Source organism: Panulirus ornatus, chromosome 26 (genome assembly GCF_036320965.1).
Source record: "Panulirus ornatus isolate Po-2019 chromosome 26, ASM3632096v1, whole genome shotgun sequence".
In the NCBI taxonomy this organism is placed as follows: domain Eukaryota; kingdom Metazoa; phylum Arthropoda; class Malacostraca; order Decapoda; family Palinuridae; genus Panulirus; species Panulirus ornatus.
Window position 1 is genome coordinate 2256185 of NC_092249.1, and position 20429 is coordinate 2276613.

At 44.8% G+C, this 20429-nt stretch overlaps 1 protein-coding gene and 1 long non-coding RNA gene across 7 annotated transcripts in view; one reads left to right on the top strand and one right to left on the bottom strand.

Moving 5' to 3' along the window:
- The window catches only part of LOC139757455 (multiple PDZ domain protein-like), a 963136-nt gene that overhangs the window by 525165 nt on the left and 417542 nt on the right, over positions 1 to 20429 (bottom strand). The gene's annotated exons all lie outside the window — the stretch shown is intronic.
- Positions 1 to 20429, top strand: part of LOC139757395 (uncharacterized) — a 136187-nt gene that overhangs the window by 52161 nt on the left and 63597 nt on the right. For all 6 annotated transcript variants that reach the window (XR_011714612.1, XR_011714615.1, XR_011714613.1 and 3 more), the window contains exon 3: positions 5920 to 5989. This is a non-coding gene — a long non-coding RNA (uncharacterized lncRNA). The remainder of the gene's footprint in view (positions 1 to 5919; positions 5990 to 20429) is intronic.

Below are 20429 nucleotides of genomic sequence, written 5' to 3' on the forward strand. Positions count from 1 at the left end.
ATAAGAGTGACTTGATTTCAATGCAAAACACACGCTGAATGTTCTCATGTTACGAGAGCGTACACCAATCCATAATTAACGGAAGTTAAATTTCACGAGGGGCAAGAAGTGACATTTCACTACAAAAAAAAAAAAAATAAAACTGCTGAAAGACACAAGACCCAGAATGGGAAGTGATAATTACTAAAAGTAATCATAAGAAACAATAATGGCCAGACGAAAGTAATTATACCAGTACGAAACTAATAATTATCACACACACACACACAAGTAATTACACCAGTAAATAAGTGATGGTTAACCACACAAATGTAATCACACACAAAAGTAATTACACCAGTAATTATCGGATGGGTAACCACACAAATGTAATTACACCAGTGAGAAACACAAGATTAAACATCAAATAATCCGAGCCAGAGGTAATCTTAAATCTCTCTCTCTCTCTCTCTCTCTCTCTTTGGCTGACTCTTCTCTCTTGCCCATTCCACGTTGCCGCTTCGTAGCCTTTATCGACGCCAACTTTCGCCCCCCCCCCCCCCCTTCCAACACTCTCCACACAGCCAAAGGTCCTAAGCCCTCCCCCCTCAAAACCATTTAACTTCACCACTGGGTAAGTTTTAGAGACCACAGTGTCCACTGGAAGTAACACAGTCTTCCATCTACCACTCTTGAACGTCCCTCGAACATGTTTCTCCAAGGGGTATGATCTCCCAGGTGGTCCTCCATCCTTATAATAATATTCCTTCCTTGTGGTCTTCCTTCCATGTAGTGTACATATACTTTCCTTATGGATTTCCTTTGTGCAGGTCTTCCTTCTTTATAATACTCCTTCCTTATGGACTCTCCTCTCCTTCCTTAAGGTCTTCCTTCAGAGTGTGTCTCCTCTGATAACGTTCCTTCTTCATGGTCCCCTCCCCCTCCTTCCTTACTCTTCTCCTTCTAGGTATTCTTCCATCTACATCACCTTCCCCTCCCACGCCAACTTCATCCCATTCTCTACGCGACCGCCCTTGTCGTGTAGGCCTCCTATGGGGATACCCAACCAATGGGATTCGATCACAAACCCCCCCTCTTCCCTCCTCACCTCAAGCCCTTGTCAACCTCCCCTTCCTCTACCACATCAAGAATGCTTACTCGATCACGTATCATTCCAGCTCTCTGCAGGTCAAAGTCTGCAAGATGCAATTGCTGTTCAGTGGGTCGTCTGTTCATATCTCTTTTGGCTTATCATATTCCCTTCTTTTTCATCATTTATCATAGCTATTCTATCCTCCATCGCCTCCACCTGTTCATTATCACTTCTTAACCCTAATTCACGTCCGCATTCCACTGAGTTCCCATTTCTTGCCTAGGTCTTCCATCCCTTTAACCACCTCCCCTTTCCACATCACATCTCTCACAACTTGCCACCCCTTCCACATCACCTCTCACAACTCTTCACTTCCTCCCAGTCTTCGCTCACCCCAGTTCCCCTCCTTCCGATTCACCCAACTCCCCCTGGTTTCTCCAGGGCCCTGTTATACCCTCGGTCCAAATTAGCCTCTTAACCTCCCCAGGTCCATGCAAATATCCCCCTCTCTCTAGCTACAGGCTAGCTCCCCAGCACCCACAAAAGTCCGGGATGCCTTCTCCTCTCCCCAGTTGGTCCAGACTAACCTCTCTTCTCAAACCACATCTCACCAGCCACAGGTCAGGACCACCACTATATCCATGCACCACTTTCTCATAACACTGGCGGCAAAGTCTCCTAAACCTTTACCAAAGTTTTCACAGTCATTTCAAACATAACTTTTTCATATTAAAAACTTCAACATTCAAACTCAAGTCTTTTTATATCAACAACTTCAACATTATTCTTCGTTCATGACGCTATACATTGCCACCAAACCAACACCTACAGTAAACCATACTGTCGTTAAATGCGAACTACATGAAAAGAGACACATCATCTTTAAAATATTTATAAGAAAGTAATTTTACGATGGAGACTGAAAAAAAACTGCTACGTAATTATAAATTTTTTCCCAGAAGATTTAAAAAAAAAAAATGCCTTAGGTACTCACTCGAGCTTTAAAATTTCCTTTTCACTCACGTCCACAGAGAATATCCGCCCCCGAAGCACCTAATTTTCCCCTTAAAAACCGAGAGAATCAATATTCCCTGGAAACTTGGGAACGCTGGCTGGAAGTGTACCAGACTACGACTATATACAGTTATTCCCCGACTTACGATCTTTTACGGTAGCAACGATTCCCCCTGAACACCGTCGTCGTAAAACGGTACCAGGCTCTTGCCCCCTCAACTCCCAGGGGAGGGCAAGGTGGCTACAATAGCCCTCCCACCACCTTCTTTTCAGGGCCTCCTAAACCCGGGACTATCGTAGGTTCAGTCCCATTTTCCTCTTAGACTCTTGCCTCAAAACTAGTCCCTTTAAGGCTCATTCCCAGTCCATCGTCCCCTGACGACCGTGCTACTCTCCAATCTCCATCACCCTAGCCGCTTCCTCTCTCTCTCTCTCTCTCTCTCTCTCTCTCTCTCTCTCTCTCTCTCTCTCTCTTATCCTCAACATCGTCCCAGCCCTATCCACCTTCCTCAACACACACTCACAACATCGGACACAACCCGAGGCCCCTGATCTCCCATCATTAACTCCGTCCTAGCCATATGACCAATCCTCCACCCATCTCCCGTTGTAACCTTACCCTTGCCAACGGTTAGACCAGTTCTCCCTCCTCCCCTCCCCAACAAACTAACCAAAGCCAAGCCTGTTTCTCACAGGACACCCCCGCAACACATAGAACACTTAACACCTTCCGTCGCACGACAAACAGACATTCAAACACCGGTGTTGCCTTCGCGTCCAGGGCAAGCAATCAGTACACACACACACACACACACACACACACACACACACACACACACACACACACACACGAGGCATCCATTAAAGTGATCATCCACCGCATCCGTCGATGCGTTACGTCGCGAATATTCCATTTCTGAGGAACGGAAAAATGTGTATTCGCGTTATGAAAGGTCCTCTCTCCCCCCCAACCCCCCCTTCCCCCCCAGCAATCTGTCACACAAAGACCAGCCGGCGGGAGCGAAAGGAGAAAAAGAGGGAGGAGCGAGAGAGAGAGAGAGAGAGAGAGAGAGAGAGAGAGAGAGAGAGAGAGAGAGAGAGAGAGAGAGAGAGAGAGAGACACTAGCCCCCCCTCACTCACACGCACTCATGGAGGCTGCAAGCAATCCATCCTCTGTAGACACTGGACAACAGTATAGCCTAACTCAGCCAGTCTCCCTCAAATACAACCATAACATACAACACACATGTACAACATACACACTCCCAGTTTGCCGGGGAGTGTATACATATAAGTCACCCCAAACCCATACTTCCAGAAATTCATCCCAAAACATCAAAAAAAAAAAAAACCTGTTCATTACACAATAAACCTGTGTGTACACATTTCAATCTTCTCTTTCCTTTTCAAACTATCCCTTCCCTAGCCTTATCTGTCCCTTCCTCTCCTCTAACCACCCTATTATAGACAGAGAGAGAGAGAGAGAGAGAGAGAGAGAGAGAGAGAGAGAGAGAGAGAGAGAGAGAGAGAGAGAGAGAGAGAGAGGTTGTTAATTACCAACTTGTAATCGAATATTTCTACAATACTGGGAGTTAGTTGGATACATTCTCAGGGGCGTATCTATTCAAAAGCGTGTTGTGATCCACTATTTGAACACTACAGTTGTACACGCGTGGGGTCCCATCTCTTGAACAAGGAGGAAGTTATGCACTCTTGAACTTCATTTATTACCTAAACAAATAATTCATACAACTCTGTATGTTGTGTGAGTATGTGTCTCTGTGTGTGTGTGTAATGACACTTCCTGGTTATAACAACCCGATAAGCCACAAACAACGTGACACACACACACACAGACACACACACACACACACACACACACACACAAATCCATACAGCTAAAGCCAGACACACAATACAACCTGTTGACGGAAATAAAGCTATAACCAGGAGACTAATACAACAGATCGCGAGATGCAACACGCCACAACAGAAAAATACACCCTAACACAAGCCACAGTGTGTAGACGTCTGCTCAGTGGTCTAACGCTGCAAGCTCTCTCTCTCTCTCTCTCTCTCTCTCTCTCTCTCTCTCTCTCTCTCTCTCTCTCTCTCTGCCTAGCTAATCCTTCTCTCATACTCTCTTTTTTTTTCTTTTCTTTAAGGAGATCGCATCTTTCCTCGTTAGCTTTGAGGCCAGACTACCAAGCATTGACACTGGGGTAGGTCTCTCTCTCTCTCTCTCTCTCTCTCTCTCTCTCTCTCTCTCTCTCTCTCTCTCTCTCCGTACACGGAAGCCAGACACCGCGCCCCTCTCTCCCCCACCACACCACGCCACGCCAATGATAACCATCCACCAGAAATACGGAACATGGTAATTACAGAACGAGACGCGGGTCGCGAGCGCTCTGGCAGCCGACATCACCCACCCCATCACCCCAACCTGGGGTGATCCTCCCCCACTGTGGGAGCATGACATTCTCCCCCACTGTGGGAGCATGACATTCTCCCCCACTGTGGGAGCTTGACATTCTCCCAAGAAGCATATCCATTTACCACATGACAAAACACGCAAAACTACAGGAATATCTTAGAACCCATTTTCCACAAGACGTCCCTAATAGATCACCAGCTATAGTCGATATATACTGCAAAGAGAAAGAGTCATATATATATATATATATATATATATATATATATATATATATATATATATATATATATATATATATATATATGACACAGCAGATAAAAGAAAGTATATTCCTTTGTATTCAAGAAACACGTGAGCCATACGTTGACATTCTCTCGCGTCTGAGGCATATTGTTCAAGTACACAAACCTGACACACACACACACACACACACACACACACACACACACACACACACACACACACACATATCCACCAAATCTTGCAAAAAAAAAATCTAGTCTCCCGTCGTGATACATGAAATCTGCAAAAACCGGAGGAAATGATGTTATATCTCTGTTATCTTGACACGACTGGGGAAACCCTCGACGTAAAACCTTCGACATAAATCGTGTCTTATATAAACCTTCACAAAACTAAACTAGGACACTGATAATGCCAGCAGTTTTTTTCTAAAAAAAAAAAAAAAGAGGTTTTTTAACCATTTACTTGAAGGAGTCTAGAAATGGTTGCCCAAAGAGATACAGAACTCTCTTCTCCCCTGAACTGTACAAAGACAAATTTACATACATCATATCAACCTGGCTTATGTTTAACACACAACCAATAAAAAGATATAAAAATAACTAAGGTGCCAGCATTATTAATCAAACTGTTTGAGTGTTTCTGTTGATCGATTATGTTATTAATTTCAAACTGGTGTAAATGATTGAAACACTTGCCATGCTGTTCTATGGTAGCCTAGAGAAACTAGCTGGTCTTAATGTGAAGGAATGTGCTTTCAAAATGTCCCTGATTTTAGAAGGTCTGCTTTAATTATGTCCTCAATTTTTAAAGTGTGCTTTCAAAATGTGTCTGGATCATGTCCCTGATTCTAAGGTGTCTGCTTTCGAAACGTCCCTGATTTTAAGGAGTTTGCTTGCATAATTCCCTAATTTCAACAGTCAGCTTTCATAATGTCCCTTATTTTACGAGTTTTGCTTCCATAATCTCCCTGATTTTTAGGAGTCTCCCTTCATAAATTCACTGATTTTAGGAACCTCCCTTTATAAAGTCACCTGATTTGAGGAACCTCCCTTTATAAAGTTACCTGATTTCAGCTTCCAGCCACCCACACACACCTACCAATCACAGGACTCAACATAATCACCCATTCTCTCTCTCTCTCTCTCTTTCCAGAGTGCCTGAGGGTGCCCACTGATCCGACAATATGGGTTCTCACAAGACTAATAACAAGGTGCCACACCTGGTAAGACACTCTCCGTTGTTGTAACTAACTCAAAAGTGTTGTTAACTCAAAAGTGTTGTTAACTCAAAAGTGTTGTTAACTCAAAAGTGTTGTTAACTCAAAAGTGTTGTTAACTCAAAAGTGTTGTTAACTCAAAAGTGTTGCTAACTCAAAAGTGTTGTTAACTCAAAAGTGTTGTTAACTCAAAAGTGTTGTTAACTCAAAAGTGTTGTTAACTCAAAAGTGTTGTTAACTCTAAAGTGTTGTTAACTCTAAAGTGTTGTTAACTCAAAAGTGTTGTTAACTCAAAAGTGTTGTTAACTCAAAAGTGTTGTTAACTCAAGAGTGTTGTTAACTCAAAAGTGTTGTTAACTCAAAAGTGTTGTTAACTCAAAAGTGTTGTTAACTCAAAAGTGTTGTTAACTCAAAAGTGTTGTTAACTCAAAAGTGTTGTTAACTCAAAAGTGTTGTTAACTCAAAAGTGTTGTTAACTCGAAAGTGTTGTTAACTCAAAAGTGTTGTTAACTCAAAAGTGTTGTTAACTCAAAAGCGTTGCTAACTCAAAAGTGTTGTTAACTCAAAAGTGTTGTTAACTCAAAAGTGTTGTAAACTCAAAAGTGTTTTGACTCAAAAGTGTTGTTGTTACCTTACCTTCAAACAGCCTCCGCCAACCAACCCACCACCACAAAAGCCTTCAAATTCGCAAGAGACGACAAATCAATATGGGATCACGAGACTTTAAAAGGAGAGAAAGAGAGAGGGAGAGAGGGAGAGAGAGAGAAAATATCCAATCCTGAAACTAAACAATAAAACAGACGGCTACAGCGCCCACTAAACCCACCCACCCACTACCCCTCAAAAAATTGGTCCAGACAACTTGAGAAGAAATTTATAATTGGGAGTCAGAAGGAAAACGTGTGTGGGGTGACGTCTTCCGCGGGAGGGAAGGAGAGCGGATGAGCCAGACCAGGCGAAATGGAAAACGGATCTCCAACCCCAGCAGGAGGATGACCCCCTTAAAGAAGATGGGAGCAGGTTCCGCACTGTGGAGGGGAGAAAGATGCTTTCGCTGGAGGAGGAAGAAACTACCATGAAGAAGATACCAGCAGGATTCTACTCACAGGAGGAACACAGGATGGCTAAGCGCAATGGAGGAAGATAAGGGGAGGGACAGAGACCCATTGTAATGGAGGAATATAATACCAAGGAATATGCAAGATGATATCAGGGATGACGTCACACACACTCTCGCATCGGTGTTTACTTTAAACACAATCAAGTTTGGTATTCTCAGAACACTGTTCAGGCTCTGTAATCCCACTTAACAGCGATATGTTAGCCATTACCCCCTCCCAAGGGCGATATATGAGCCATCATCTCCTCCTAAGGACGATATATGAGCCATTACACACTCCCAAGAGCGATATATGAGCCATCATCTCCTCCTAAGGACGATATATGAGCCATTACACACTCCCAAGAGCGATATATGAGCCATCATCTCCTCCTAAGGACGATATATGAGCCATTACACACTCCCAAGAGCGATATATGAGCCATTACCCTCTCCCAAGGACGATATACCTGCCATTACCCCCTCTCAAGAGCGATATACCGTGCCACTACCCTCTGCCAAGGACGATATATGAGCCATTACCCCCTCCCAAGAGCGATATACGTGCCACTACCCTCTGCCAAGGACGATATATGAGCCATTACCCCCTCCCAAGAGCGATATACGTGCCATTACCCTCTGCCAAGAGCGATATACGTGCCACTACCCTCTGCCAAGGACGATATATGAGCCATTACCCCCTCCCAAGAGCGATATTATGCAGTGAAGACCACGCACGACCATACAGAAGAGACTTTAAACACCTGAAAAAAAAAAAAAAATGGCATTCGCGATAATTTCCTTCTACCCCCGTTCGATACATGACACTGACAGATTCAACCGACCCAGGTGGGTAATGGCACTCACTCAAAGCCCGAAACAACCCAACCATCCAAGAAAGCAACTCCGTCCGGAACGAACCTCACAGTCATCGGTGACCCGCTAGTAACCACCCACCTTACGTCATCAAGGTCATCCAATTCTGTCAACATTCTGTAGTTTACATCCTTCCCTGTAACGAGGCGTGTGTGTGTGTGTGTGTGTGTGTGTGTGTGTGTGTGTGTGTGTGTGGTACAGGGGAAGATACACCCTCACACGGCACAGTAGAGTCCACAAAACAACTGTGCAACTCAAGAACTAGAAAGATGTATAGAAACATGTATAGAAAAATGTATAGAAATGTGGAAGCAGCATTATAGAAGTTATCATTCAATCTATTCCTATTTAATATCATAATCATTATTAATTGTAATTTCATTCTAAAATGTTATCATTAAATCTATTCTTATTTGATTATTATCATTATCATTATTAATAGTATTTTCATTCTAGAAGCTGTCATTAAATCTAGTCCTCTCTATTATTAACAGTGTCATTGCTAATGTTATTTACCTTCATAGGTTATGAAGAAACAGCACTAACTATCTAACCTAACATTGACCTTAGATCCTCAAATTCTAGTCAACCACTTAAAATTACTTAAAACTGAATTCAATGAACCGTTCATTATTATTATCATTGTCATTATTATACATTATCATCATCATTATTATTATCATCATTATTATCATTATTATTATTATTTTTATTATTATTATTATCATTATTATTATCATCATTATTATTATTATTATCATTATTATTACTATTATTGTTATCATTATCATTACAATTTTCTTAAAACTCTCTGTCCTGTCACCTTTATACACTCTCAAGAACATCATTAAATCCAGATTATATACTTTCGAGAAACAGCGATGCGTGTGGCACTACTTCCTTAATAAAGAACCCACTTACTACAATTGCCACGAATGGAAATGGGCAATGCCACAGACCCACCCCCACCGAAGACTGTCTCCTTGGCAAGCTGTGCGTGAGAACACTACATACAAACTAACACCAATATCAACAAACCTCACCAGATGCCAGTACCTTGTTAGCATTTTTTCCCTTTTTTTTCCCCGTGTAAGCAATTTCCCCTCCAGCCCTAATGATAGTGTAAGAGTTCAGAGAGGGTTTTTTTGTCTTTTTACTGTAGCAAAAGTCTGAGTAACGAGAACGGAGGGGAATGAGAAAACGAGATGGGACTGACGAAGAAAACGGTATGAGAACGTGAGAGGGGGACAACGGAACGAAAATGGGACATACAGAAAACGGAATGCAAGATCTCAGGCTGTAAAGGGAGCGGAAGAGCTAAGGGGAAATTGCGAGGGTTTGGTGGAGAGGGGAAACACTGACGGAGAGGAACTGGAGGAGGCGAGTGAAAAGAGGGCATGAGAGGAGAGAGGGGAAAATACAAGAAGGGGAGAGTAATCAAGAGGTGGAGAAAAATGGGAAATTGAGAACCTGGAGACAGGAAAACGGAGAATGGGTACTGAAGGCCCGAACCACAATCAGGGAAATACAGGAGGCTGTAATGATCATAACAGAAGAGAAGATGACAATACAACACAAACAAACACCTCTCTCTCTCTCTCTCTCTCTCTCTCTCTCTCTCTCTCTCTCTCTCTCTCTCTCTCTCAAAACCGCATTCTATTCACAATCTCCACATCCACCCCAAAGCTAGGAGATCCTGCAGCTCTCCGGGGGGGAAGCTGCGCTACTTCCAGCAGCAGGGAAAGGATGAACTCCTCCGGGGTGAGGCGTTCTTCGACCAGACTGTTCGCCCCCGGATGACAGACTCTTGACATGATCACAAACCACTCGATCATCATGAAGTCGACTACTGCTTGCAAGGTTCCCTCGCGTCCACAGCCTGGTATTCTTACAGCTCTCAAGAACAATTGGAGATCAAGAGACATTTTCTACCGTTCGCCTGTGGGAGACGGGGAAGGTACACAGACGGTCGGGCCCTCAGGGGTCAAAGGTTATGAGACGACCCCATGGTGACGTAGCGTGAGCCTGGAGGTCGTGGAGTGCATGGGGGTGTGGGCATGGGAGTGAGTATCAGGTCTGGGAGATAGACAAATAGATAGATAGATAGATAGATAGATAGATAGAGAGAGAGAGAGAGAGAGAGAGAGAGAGAGAGAGAGAGAGAGAGAGAGAGAGAGAGAGAGAGAGAGAGAGAGAGAGAGAGTACAGGGTAAGGAAACTTAAGAAAAAGGAAATACTTGGCCATGGGTAACAATAAAAAAAGGGAGAGGATTTTTTTTCCCTCCCGGGAGTGAAGTAGCCTAGGATGGAGGGACTGAAGGGAAACAGCGAGAGATGGAGGGACATAGAAGGCTGGTCGTGGAGAAGTGGAGGGCACTTGGTGTGAGAGGAGGGGGCGCGGTCATCAAGAAAGAAGGTGACAGGTGACAGGTGGAGGGAACCTAACCTAATGACTGTGAGAGCGGGTGCGACAAGGTGATGTGTGTGTGTGTGTGTGTGGACCCTGGGAGAGTCAGACAAGGGTGAGAGGTGGCCCTACGGAGGTGAGAGAGAGAGAGAGAGAGAGAGAGAGAGAGAGAGAGAGAGAGAGAGAGAGAGAGAGAGAGAGAGAGAGAGAGAGAGACATAGAAAGAGGAGGACTGAATGAGATGGGAGGTCTGAGTCTATACAGTAATGAAGAAACTTGTGTCAGGGTCGATCCCGTCTCCACACTACGCCACACACACACACACACACACACACACACACACACACACACACACACACACACACCTCCAGGGAATCCAACTTGCCTCATCAAACACGGTTCTCAAACGACACACGGAAAGATCCTTACGACTCGCTAAGCGCAACGTCTGCACGCAACTTGACGTACGACAAGCTCTCTATACGACCCTCTCTCTCTCTCTCTCTCTCTCTCTCTCTCTCTCTCTCTCTCTCTCTCTCTCTCTCTCTCTCTCTCTCTCCAATTCACAGTCCCTAGCTCCCGCGAGACACACACACACACACACCAACTCCTAAACTCCTGCCCCTCACTGAGCCCTCACACTACAGACCAGTCATGAGGTGTGAAGCGGGGGGGGGGGGGGGGGGGGCGCACAAGAACACAACAGCGGTCCCTCCTCAAATGAGGGTCGACACATATGAAAACATGAGGAGTTCAACGGCAGACCCTCTGTAGACATGAGAGAGGAAACGGGGAAAACATGAGGGGACCCACAGCAGACGTGCAGACATGAGAAGTGGAAACATAGGAGACATGAGTGACTCCTTAAGATCTCATCCTCCCTACAGAGCCAGAACAATGTCGACACAGTCAACTATGCATTATAATAATCCATCCTCATCCTCACTAAACTATCATTATGGGAGGTAATCGCCCCTCCTGCTCTGGACCACAAATTATACATGATAATTATACATGATAATTTATCTCCCCACTGGTCCTCCATTATGGTACATGATAGGATTATACAACGTTAAAGAACTCCGTCGGACGCAATTACAATCCATACCCAACAAACGAACTCGTATGATCTCACTAATTTCTTTAATTCATGCATAACCTAACCTAACCTGTCCGTTTAAGATGGTGGAATCTCCAAGAACGACAGTACGACTCTTGAGCACGATGGTACGACCATTGAGCACGATGGTACGACCCTTGAACACGACGGTGCGACCCTTGAGCACAACGGTGCGACCCTTGAACACGACGGTACGACCCTTGAACACGACGGTACGACCCTTGAGCACGATGGTACGACCCTTGAACACGACGGTACGACCCTTGAGCACGATGGTACGACCCTTGAACACGACGGTGCGACCCTTGAGCACAACGGTACGACCATTGAACACGACGGTACGACCCTTGAGCACGACGGTACGACCCTTGAGCACCACTACCCTAAAGATGGTACCGTCGTGCCCCAAAGGGAATAGGTGACCCTCTCCCTCACGACTCACACGGTCGCTCTCAAGGGTCTTAAAAACAAGCAAGACATTGGCAATGAGAGATTTTGAGGCTGCGTGACGGACGCAAGACTACAACGTGGTGAAACGTAACCATGATGGTAAGTGTTTGCATACCCCTATCATGCGTCGCCCCACAACAACTCCATCTTTCCTCCCTTACTGTTTTTCTTCATCACTCTCACCATATGACACACTAATCTCCAACAGCCAGGCTCGAACCCGGGTCCTCCCGCCTCCTAAGCAGGGGACCCGGGTTCGATACTGGCTGTTGGAGATTAGTATATATAAATAAATATATAAACTTTGTACAATGTGAAGTTCATCACAGCCGCTCTCCTTGACTCACAGTGAGTCCGGCTGAATGTCAAGGATACGTAATAGTTGACGACGGAATTCAATGAGAAAAAAAAAAACGCGGACATTAATGTGAAAATGACGTTGTTAGCCGGAGGACGCGCGCACGCGCGCGTGGTCACCCGAACATGGAAGATGATGACCTGGCACACATTTTCCTTCAGAAGAGGACAAGCCACCACCAGCCTGGCCCATGTCATCCCCCCATCACCAGACAGGTTATACACCGTCCATCTTCCTCGTGTTCTCGACCCATCTCGTCAGCAGTCTACCCACCACGGCTCTTCTCTCTCCTCCAAAATCCCGAAGGCGGTGTGGGGACACCAGGCAACCCCACGTGACAAGTCTCAACAACTACCAGCAGACAACCGCACCTGACTCACCCCCCCCCCCCCCCCACCCGGGCAGTTTATGACGATTACGACGAGGGTCCGGAGCTTGCAGCAGCGGGCAACCCGCCGGGGTCTTCATGGCCCGCGGCATTTTATGATGACAGTCGGCATGACAAGTGTTACTGCAGGCGTGACGAGGTCTCTCTGTAACGGGCTAATGTTTCTGAGGCCATTCACCTCACAATGAGTTCTGAGGCAGTACGTACATATGACCACAATGTACATGAGGAATTAAGTATATCTATGACCACAATGTACATGAGGCATTATGTATATCTATGACCACAATGTACATGAGGCATTATGTATATCTATGACCACAATGTACATGAGGCATTATGTATATCTATGACCACAATGTACATGAGGCATTATGTATATCTATGACCACAATGTACATGAGGCATTATGTATATCTATGACCACAATGTACATGAGGCATTATGTATATCTATGACCACAATGTACATGAGGCATTATGTATATCTATGACCACAATGTACATGAGGCATTATGTATATCTATGACCACAATGTACATGAGGCAGTACTTATATATGACCACAATGTACATGAGGTAGTACGTATATATGACCACAACGTACATGAGGCAGTACATATATATGATAACAATGTACATGAGGTAGTATGTACATATGACCACAATGTACATGAGGTAGTATGTATATATGACCACAATGTATATGAGGTAGTACGTATATATGACCACAATGTACATGAGGTAGTACGTATATATGACCACAATGTACATATCTCACTTCCAGGTGTTCATATCGTGTCGCTGTTCACTGACGCATAACCCACCACAAGTGCACAACTGTCATGAGGTTCCTTACTGATGTACAACCCACCACATGTGTACATCTATCATGAGAATACTAATGTACAACCATCACGTGTACATATGTTATGAGAGAGTTCACTCATGTACAACCCCCACGTGTACAAATGCCATGAGAGTGTTCACTAATGTACAATCCACCACAAACGTACAACAATCATACGACTGTTCACAAATGCACAACCCACCCACATATTTACAACTTCTGATGCGAAATGTACATCCGTCAAGTAACAAGACATACACGAGGAGTAATTTCCCATTTCCTTCGTACAAAAAAAAAAAAAAAAAAAGTACAAGCAATGTGTTGGGGAAAGAAAATATGTTGGGTAAAGGGGGAAAAATATCTAATTACGAAATCAGGGAGGATAGGAAAATAACAGGTATGAACACTACATCACTGGCATCTACAAATTATATATATATATATATTTTTTTGGGGGGGTGGGGGAGGCAGAGGGATGAGTGGGAGGGGGAGAGGAGGGGGGAGGAGAGGGGGGGGGCGGGTTTGGCAGTGGGGTAAATCCTAAAGGGTTTATGGAGACGTGAAGGGGGGGGGAAGGGGAAGGGGGGGTAGTAGTAGTAGCAGTAGTTAAAGGAGGGGGGAGGGGAGGGGAGAGGGGGGGTAATCACAGGGTCTATTGAGACACCGGATGGTGGGTTCCGGCCTCCCCAAAAGACCGGGGGGGGGGAGGGGGAGGGAGGAAGGAGGGGGGGTTGTAATGACAGCGTTTCCATGGTTACCATGACGCATGGTGTGTGGGGAGGGGTGGGGGAGGAGAGGGGGTGGAAATGTTAACTGTTGGAATAATTGATGTGGTCAACGCACTAGCGCGCGGGGGGGGGGGGGGACACAGATCATGACGCTACTGTCTTCGTGTTTACGTTTTCTATAAACATCCGTGTTTGTGTGTCTTTTTTTTTTCTTTAATTTGTTTTTCATGTTAGCTGAGACGGAACGGGACAGCTGAGGCCCTAAACAAGGCCGTCCCATTATCGACCAACCCCTAAGGGTGGATGAACAGCTGGGTTGACTGTGGGCCGACTGCCGCAACCAGGATTCGAACCTATGCGCTCCACACTGGACGGCCTGTGAATGCGTCACGGTCAGCAACGCCAACCCGCTACAACACTCTACATACAACACGCTTACCCACTTACAACCTTATCCGTCATCCACTTACAAGTACTTTACATACAACATACTTGTAAACCTTAGTCGACATATACTGAAGTAACAAAGAAATGGAATGATGCAGACAATTCTACGATGTTTAAAGGAATTATGAAAGTTAATCCACAATGATAGAGGAATGAAAGAGATAATCCCACAATTCCACAAGACAGCGAGAGATAATTCTACAATGCTGAAGGAATTAAGAGATAATATTATGATTTAAAAGGAATATGTGAAGAGATTACGTTATGGCGTCAAAAGGAATGCGAAATGGAAATGTTATGTTGTGCTACATCAAGGAACTGGAAAGGTTGTAGGAAGAGGAAACAGTCACAAACAACACTACAACCAATATGCGGTTATTATAACAACCAATCAACATGCTTACAGATCATGTAAGTGTTAACAGTCACTTCTAACGAATCAAAACACAGTAAATACCATTTAAAGTAATCACAAGATAATGCATTAAGTAATATAATCACCCTGAGATGTAATCACATCTCACTCCATAACCATGAAATTCCCTGATAACAGAGTACTAATATAATCACAACGTAATGTAATCTCTAGTTAATGTAATCATTCTTCCGCGTCGCCAGCGACCACGATTACGCATAATCACGGAATTTACATCTTTTATCCCAAGCAGCACTCAGCATTCCCCCATCCCTCCGTAAAACTCATGCAATATGCGCCCACGTCGGGGGTAAATAACTCCTAAAATTAAAAAAAAAAATCCCACTCAGAAATAAGTAGGTAAACTTCCTACGTGGAGAAAAAAAATAATCCAAAAAAATCCTAATGTAATTAAGTAATCTACGAAAATAATCTAAAACAATTACTTTAAATGGAAAAGACGATAAAGACGAGTCTTCGTAAAATCGATATACAAGAGTTTTTTTAAAAACGTTTACACACCCAAAAAAAAACGATACAAAAACAGGAAATACATTACAGACTCAGGTAATACACCAGGAAAAAAGCAAAATCCCTGTAATCCCTTAAAGCCGCCAACCCGGAACACATGTTCACACATGGACTTTAAGAAAGAAAAAAAAAAGAAAACAGGAACGTGGGGGGAAAAAAGTTGTTGGCAGTGGTTATGGGACACGCTACAACAGGCGCCTCTCATACAATATCATACGAAAAAGAGAAATGGTATTCATGATTAGGCGCTAATTAAAACTTGCAGTTAATTACCAGAACTTTAAAATGGATGCACGTGGTAAATGACGACCCTGCTTTGCATATCCCCACCTCTTCCCCTTAGGTACATCTTTCCCCACACTGTATCTCCCCCTAGCCAAATCTCCCCACTTTCCCCCTAGCTACACTGATTTCCTCCTTTACCTACTACGTTAAATCTAAAGATATTTCCCCTCTTACACATCCACTTTGCCTATTTTCCCCACCCCACCATCTTCATCTTTCCCAAGCTACATCTCTCTCCCCCTATCTAAACCATCTCCCCTTAGCTACACCCACTCCCACCGACCCCCATTCCCCACCCAGGCCTTGTAGCCTTGAGGGGAGAGGGGATGGGGGGATAACTCAAGACTACACCCGTCGACTCTGACAGCTACAAGATCTACGTCAGAGCCCCCATGATGGGAGAGGGGTGGGGGAGGGGAGAGGAGTAGAGGGGTTAAGAAGAGGGGAGACGGTAAACACCAATCAAGCTACAGTATTTACGACCGTGTGTGTAAAAAAAAAAATAGGAAGTGTATTTCTGGTCTTCCCTGCGGGGGGATGGAGGAGGAGGTCGGGGGTCGTCATGGTAGACGGTAGACACACTCTACTCCATCCCCCCTATCCAAATCCCCCCATGTTAACTTATTTAACACTTGGTTATCACACTGCCAGTGTATCCAATGGCCACACGACCTCCGTCTGGTGGTGCCACAGCCTCGTGCATACACTGTCTTACACACACCATTCTGCACACGCTGTAGGATTCTACCTCACACTATCCTTATCAAAAACTTTACTGGGGAGAACACACCACTGAAACAGTCAAGTCACTTCAAGACGCGTCTGCAGATATACAGATGTCATGAGTAGGCAAGATATATACCTGTAATTAACCCCCCCCCCCCACACACACACACCCACGACACATATGCCATGAGTTTCATAAACACATGTCATATGTGTGTGAGTCATATATATATACACGCACACACACTAAGTCATGTGCGGCCCTAAATTCATTTCTAGGACGAATTAGCACACAATACTCCAACCCTCTGGTCCTCCTAGGGCAAACACACCAGCGAATCAATCAGGAGCAGCAATGTATTTGCTAACAAACTGGCCTACGTGTTGTGTAACAAACACATCGAGGGGGGAGGATTCAACACAGTAATATACAATTACCCTAACAAGGGGAAAATTAGTCATCTTCCTTAATCATCCACAAAATATGGGGTTATAACCCAATTTTGTATATGAATTCATCTCTTCATCTACTTATTATAGACAACACAGAATCATAATTATCATTTTATTTTAATGATTAAATATCAGTAACTAACACTAAAACTCCTACCAAAATTAAGTCATCAAATTACTGTATATAATTCCTGCAAAAACTAAATTAGTTATGTCTTCATTTGTCTAATATTTTCGTTATCTTTCTTTCAGTCATACTTATCGTAATAATATATCAGCCTTAATAACCGATAAATAGTGATCAAGGGCAATTAAGTGTAATTAGATGTAGCAAAAACTGGATAAAGTATGTATTCATTGGCTCAATACTTTTGTTGTAGCCGTTTATAATAACAGTCATCACAACACTACAACTGACCTGAATAACCAATGAGAGTTATTGGTTTCGTAATCCATCAGTGTATGAGTGTTCACGACCCCACTCAAACGACCATATTGCTACGAGGCGCGTCGTAGGAGGACGTAACGTTAAGTACAGCAACTTTGGGAGTAGAGGCGACGGAGAGAGAGAGAGAGAGAGAGAGAGAGAGAGAGAGAGAGAGAGAGAGAGAGAGAGAGAGAGAGAGAGAGAGAGCAGCAGCAGCTGCTGCTCTGGGAGTTCGAGGACGAAAGTATACCTGGCGAAGAGAGGGGCCAGACGAGGTGTCTTCTACCAGGACAGATCCTGGGTCAGCTGCGTTTCAAGTAAAAGCTAAACCAATCAAGCTATGAGAGGAAGGGAAGGGAGGGGTGTGTCAACTATTCGAACGCACTCTACACACGTCCGGATGACTGCTGTGCTCATATACGCACCCACGAATGCGGACAGACTCTACTCACGAACTCTTGCGTGACGAGAGCCACCATAAACGAACTCTTTTTTCTTTGGCTGCCACGTCCACGAACTCGTCTGATTCAAAAAACATCGAAATCTTCCACATACAACGTAATTCCTTCAGTGGTAATGCTACCTACCAAAAACCATCTCATGTTACCTGATGGTCTGTGGCCAGGTTATCTGCTGGAGGACAGTACATGGGAAGGACAGATAACACAAGACCTGATGGTCTATGACCAGGTTATCTACTGGAGGACAGTACATGGGAAGGACAGATAACACAAGACCTGATGGTCTATGACGAGGTTATCTGCTGGAGGACAGTACATGGGAAGGACAGATAACACAAGACCTGATGGTCTATGACGAGGTTATCTGCTGGAGGACAGTACATGGGAAGGACAGATAACACAAGACCTGATGGTCTATGACGAGGTTATCTGCTGGAGGACAGTACATGGGAAGGACAGATAACAGAAGACCTGATGGTCTATGACTAGGTTATCTGCTGGAGGACAGTACATGGGAAGGACAGATAACACAAGACCTGATGGTCTATGACCAGGTTATCTGCTGGAGGACAGTACATGGGAAGGACAGATAACACAAGACCTGATGGTCTATGACGAGGTTATCTGCTGGAGGACAGTACATGCGAAGGACAGATAACACAAGACCTGATGGTCTATGACCAGGTTATCTGCTGGAGGACAGTACATGGGAAGGACAGATAACACAAGACCTGATGGTCTATGACCAGGTTATCTGCTGGAGGACAGTACATGGGAAGGACAGATAACACAAGACCTGATGGTCTATGACGAGGTTATCTGCTGGAGGACAGTACATGGGAAGGACAGATAACACAAGACCTGATGGTCTATGACCAGGTTATCTGTTGGAGGACAGTACATGGGAAGGACAGATAACACAAGACCTGATGGTCTATGACCAGGTTATCTGCTGGAGGACAGTACATGGGAAGGACAGATAACACAAGACCTGATGGTCTATGACCAGGTTATCTGCTGGAGGACAAGAACTCCATCCAACAACCCTAATCAAGACATCAAACAGATAGAGGCAAGGCCCTCCTATACAAGGGACGTCTGGATCATCATCTTCATTATGACAAGCGGAACGACCAACGGGAATTCTGCTGGTGGAGAAGGAAACCCCCCTCCGCCATGACGGTGAGGCTTCACGAGGGGGGAGAGACGAGTTGTGGGTGACCTGAGGGAAATCTGGGGGGAGGTGGGGAGGGGAGGGGAGAAGACGACGTGGTGGCGTGTGAAGATAAGGAGAAACTCCTTCACGGAGAAGAGAGGGAAAGGGGGGGGAGGGGATGGTGGGGGGCCTCAAAGATCGGGGGGAGGGTCACGAGGTACGGAAGGACGAGAGAGAGAGAGAGAGAGAGAGAGAGAGAGAGAGAGAGAGAGAGAGAGAGAGAGAGAGAGAGAGAGAGAGAGAGAGACCAAGTCATTGATTAATGGTGATGGTGATTGTGGTGGTGGTGATGGTGGTGGTGATGGTAGTGATGGTGATGCTGGTGGAGAAGGCCAGATGTCTACAGAGGCACCCCCTCCCCTCCCCCCACCATCCCTTCAGTCTCCCTCTTTTTTCTTTTTTTCTTTGCATGATGCCTTGTTCCACCACGCCCTCCATTATCTCCCACGCTTGCCACCCGGACCACTACCATCCCCACCACTTAACCACCACCTTCACCAACACAGTCTCTTCTCCTTCTTCACCATCACATACTCTTCTCCATCACATAATCTTCTTCACCATCAGATAATCTTCTCCGTCTTCACCATCACATAATCTCCTTCTTCACCATCACATACTCTTCTCCTTCTTCACCATCACAGACTCTTCTCCATCTTCACCATCACAGACTCTTCTCCATCTTCACCATCACATAATCTCCTTCTTCACCATCACAGACTCTTCTCCATCATCACCATCACATACTATTCTCCTTCTTCACCATCACATAATCTCCATCTTCACCATCACAGCCTCTTCTCCATCACATACTCTTCTCCATCTTCATCATCACATACTCCTCCACTTTCATCATCTCCAACTTCACCATCACATACTCTTCTCCACCTTCATCATCACATACTCCTCCTCTTTCATCATCTGCATCTTCACCATCACATACTCTTCTCCTTATTCACCATCATAGTCTCTTCTCCATCTTCACCATCACATACTCTTCTAGAACCACCTTCACCATCACACAATCCTCTCCACTCACACAACATCCATTTCCCCACAAGTTCCCTTCGTATACCAGTACACACTCGTTTTTATAAGTGGCTAAAGCATGTCACTTCTTCATGCCTCTCCTAGCGCTGTGAACATCATTGTTCTTCATGCCTCTCCTAGCGCTGTGAACACCATTGTTCTTCATGCCTCTCCTGGTGCTG